Here is a 5000-nt window from a genome sequence, read left to right as displayed (position 1 = left end):
GAAAATACAGGGGAAACATTAAATGTAATTGCTTCGCTAATCAAACCTAATCTCTGAAAACAGAAAAGGGTCTGTTTGTGTTGCATGTTCCTCCGGGGGAGTTTTCCAGGAAGTGGTGTTTCAATAAACAAGGGCACCTCTTCTCCTCCTCCTCCTCCTCCTCCTCCTCCTCCTCCTCCTCCTCCTCCTCCTCCTCTCCGCTTCGGAGGAGAGGGTAAAAGATTATCTGAAAATTATGTCATAATTCATTAGCGTTCGCTTGATGACTATGTTCAGTGCATTGATTACGTTATGCAAAACTTGGCACGAGTTGCTAAATGAAAGCTTGTTTACGGGAACACTGAAGTTTATGTAAATGTATACACACGCACACACACACACACACACACACATATATATATATATATATATATACAGTATATACACACATTTGCGTGTACGACGTATGTAATTTTATCTGGTAAAAAAATAACTCCAAAATATATTACCCTTATAGCATATTGAAGTTTAATAGCACTTGCCTAAGTCATTTTTACTATATACATACACACACACACACACACACACACACACACACACATATATATATATATATATATATATATATATATATATATATATATATATATATATATATATATACAGTATATATATTTATATATTTAATTACTGTATCTCCACCCACCTTATCAACAAACATAACGCACATTCTCTTAGCCCCACTTACAAACTCGGTCACTCGACTCACAGCAAACGGTAAAACACGGGTTAGCTAAAGAGAAATAAAAAAAAAAAAACCTATTCCATTGCTTCGTTCCTATTTGGTTTAAGCACGGCACCCGAGCTTACATGGACACTGGAGCTCTAATTGTCCATGCACAACTAACGTTTAATGGTTTTGACAGTAAAGTGCACTCGCGGAGAAAAAAAAGAAAAACAAAAAAATGAAACTTGGATGAGATGGGAAATTCTGTTCTCGGATTCTGTTATTTATTTAATTTTTTTTAGTCAGTTTCGTTCTCCCCTATTTTTCTTCCAGGGCATTTTACTCTATGTATTTCTAAGTATGTAGAGATTAATAATTAATAGGTACTTGTATGAATCAGTGAATGTGTATACACCGTCACTGTATGCATGCAAGTGTATATGTATATATTAATTTTATCATTAAATACACAAATATACAAGTTCTTGTGTGAATGAATGAATGTGTATAATATGTCAATGTATGCATGCATGTAATATGTATGTATATATTAACTTTACCATTAACTATACAAATACATAAGTATTTGTGTGAATGAATGAATATGTATACTATGTCAATGTATGCATGCATGTGCATATGTATATATTAACTTTACATTAAATATACAAATATTTAAGAACTTGTATGCCTGAATGAATGTGTATACTGCGTCACGGAATGAATACATGTGCATATGTATATATTAACTTTACTAATAAATACACAAATATATAAGTACTTGTATGAATGAATGAATATGTATACTATGTCAATGTATGCATGCGTGTGCTATGTATATATTAACTTTACATTAAATATACAAATATATGAATAAATGAATATGTATGCTATGTCAATGTATGCATGCATGTGCTATGTACTGTATATATTAACTTTAGATTAAATATACAAATATATAAGTAATAGTATGAATGAATGAATATTTATACTATGTCAATGTATGCATGCATGTGTATATGTATATATTAACTTTACATTAAATATACAAATATATAAGAACTTTTATGCCTGAGTGAATGCGTACAGTATACTATGTATCGGCATGAATGCATGGGCATATGTATAATATTAACTTTACTGTTAAATACACAAATATACAAGTACTTGTATGAATGAATAATTATGTATACTCTGTCAATGTATGAAGGCATGTGCATATGTATAATATTAACTTTACCACTAAATGCACAAATATATAAGCATTCATATAAAGAGTATAACTTAGTTTAACCAGACCACTGAGCTGATTAACAGCTCTCCTAGGGCTGGCCCGAAGGATTAGATTGATTTTACGTGGCTAAGAACCAACTGGTTACCTGGCAACGGGACTTACAGCTTATTGTGGAATCCGGACCACATTATAACGAGAAACGAATTTCTATCACCAGAAAGAAATTCCTTTAATTCTTCATTGGCCGGTCGGAGAATCGAACGCGAGCCCAGCAGAGTGCTAGCTGAGAACGATACCCACCCGTCCCATGAGGAACTAGCATTCATATCAATTTATGAATATGAACAGTAGGTCACTGTTTGCACACATATACGCATGTATGCAAATACAAACTTTACCATTAAATATACAAATATACGCACGTATTACAAACATTAGGTTGACCTTGACACACCCACATCAGAATATTCGTGAGGTCAATGACCCTCACATGCTTTTATATGTCAAGGTCATTGATACTGACTTTCTCCGCTAAGGCTGACCTATACTTTTCCTTATAGATATTAATAATCTGCTCAGTAATTCCGTATAATTGTAATTCCTCTACCTTTCATTGGGTATCAGAACGTTGTTATCATTTAATTAATTATTATTATTATTATCATTATTGTTATCATTACGATAATATCAAATTATCATGTTATTATTAATTGTTATCAATTTATTATATATATGTATATACATTATATACATAAACATATATATACATATATATATGTGTGTGTATATACAGTATGTATATATACACACACACACACACGCATACGCGTGTGTGTGCATTCATATATGTAGAAATTTCATGTTTTTGTCGAATTTCCTTCTGAATATGTATATATATATATGTATATATATATATGTATATATATATATATATATATATATATATATATATATATATATATATATGTGTGTGTGTGTGTGTGTGTGTGTGTGTGTGTGTGTGGACGAAAAATCTCGTAAACACACAAACACAAACACACATGACCACAAAGAAATGTCATCATCATCGTCTGTCATTAACCTTTTCATCATCGACATGGTCAAAGGCCACAGGAATAAACAATGGCGAGGTAAGCCGAAAAGTTCTAATTAATGATCGTTCGCTGACGAAAGCAAAATAAATAATTAACTCTCACGGAGAATTTCCCTCGATAAAATCATCCGCAGTCGATCAAGATCTTGGTGTTAGGTAGGAAAGCGTCCACTCGACAGTAAAACCTTTCGTAAGCATACGTTGGAAACTTGTCATATACACGTCACCAACAGGTTGGATACATGTTGCAAATTTATTGGTAGTGCTAACCAGTGCTTCATATCACTCTAAAGTAAAATTTGCCGTAAACACACGTCGGCAACTTGACGTACATAAATCACCAATAGGTTGGATACATGTTAACGACTTACTGATAGTCCTAATCGGAGTTTCACACCACTCTACAGAAAATCTTGTCGCAAACACAAATCGAAACTTGTCGTACACATATCACCAACATGTTAGATACAAGTTGGCGACTTACTGGTAATTCTAGCTAGTGTTTCATAGGGCTATGTAAAGCATTTGCCAAATATTTGTTTTCTATTTGCAGTCGTTTATATGTTTTCGACTTGTTGGTGATATGTATGCGACAAGTTTCCAACACGTGTTTGTGACATGTTTTACTGTTGTGAGGACAATCCCTAACGCAGCACATATAAAGCACAGAATGGTTGGTATGGGAGGACAATTTCACTGGTAAGCATGATTTTAAAAAATTAGTCTGTAATGAAATCAGTTCGCTTTAGTAAAATACAGAACATTGCAAACTTTCTATATATATATTTATATATATTTAATGGTAATGTTTGTAATTTGTAAAATATATATATATTACATATATATATATATATATATATATATATATATATATATATATATATTTACAAATTACAAATAAGAGGTTACTCCTTAGTGGTTATTTATGTAAATGGCTATTTATCAAGATATAAAAATAGTTTTGAAATGTACACAGAAAAGAGAAATCGATAAACAATCAAACCTAAACTTAAAAAATAAAATGTACTTGCCTTGTTTCAACGAAGTTACAGAAAATTATAATGAAGAATAATACCGCCGACATATGCTCTTACCTCATGCGTCACACGATTACTTTGACACTAAAGATGACGAAAAATGAGGAAAATGAGGAATAATGATAAGGGGGAAAGAGAATATTTAGACTACGAGCTGGCAAAAGCGCCGAGGTAAATCATGCAAGTGGAAGAAAGTCTGTGATTTTTTTTTTTAATAAAAACGAAAGGGGATTTTTTTTGTGATAAGATAGAATAAATCAACAGAGACGATAAGCGAAATAAATTTTGGTTAATGATGATTACTATAGATTATTATCATTTTTATTTTAAAAAATTTATTTGCCCTACTCTGTTTTTTTAATTTGTAAGTTAACCCCTTTTCTAGTTTTCGTTCGTGACTCAACAAACTTGATAGATGCAAATAGAGCTTGGTTAATAATAATAATAATAATAATAATAATAATAATAATAATAATAATAATAATAATAATAATAATAATTTTTATTAACTTAAATTTATTTGTCCCAGTTCTCTTTGTCAATTTATGAATCGACCCAGATTCTCTTAATTGATTCATAAAACAACATTAACAATAGATGCAAAAAAATCTGGGATAATAATAATAATAATAATAATAATAATAATAATAATAATAATAATAATAATAATAATAATAATAATAATAATGTGGGTGTTAATGATCACGAGGTTAGCTATTATAATAGTAGCACTATTAGTACGTGGTAATAATAATAATAATAATAATAATAATAATAATAATAATAATAATAATAATAATAATAATAATAATAATAATAATTGCTGATTAACAATCTCGTGAAAAACAATGTGTAATAAAACTCCGCAATTATCCATATAATTGTGGATTTTTATTACAAAATAATAATAATAATAATAATAATAATAAT

The sequence above is a fragment of the Macrobrachium rosenbergii genome, chromosome 9 (genome assembly GCF_040412425.1).
Source record: "Macrobrachium rosenbergii isolate ZJJX-2024 chromosome 9, ASM4041242v1, whole genome shotgun sequence".
In the NCBI taxonomy this organism is placed as follows: Eukaryota; Metazoa; Arthropoda; class Malacostraca; order Decapoda; family Palaemonidae; genus Macrobrachium; species Macrobrachium rosenbergii.
The sequence above is the reverse complement of the archived record's forward strand: the minus strand, read 5'-3'. Positions refer to the sequence as shown.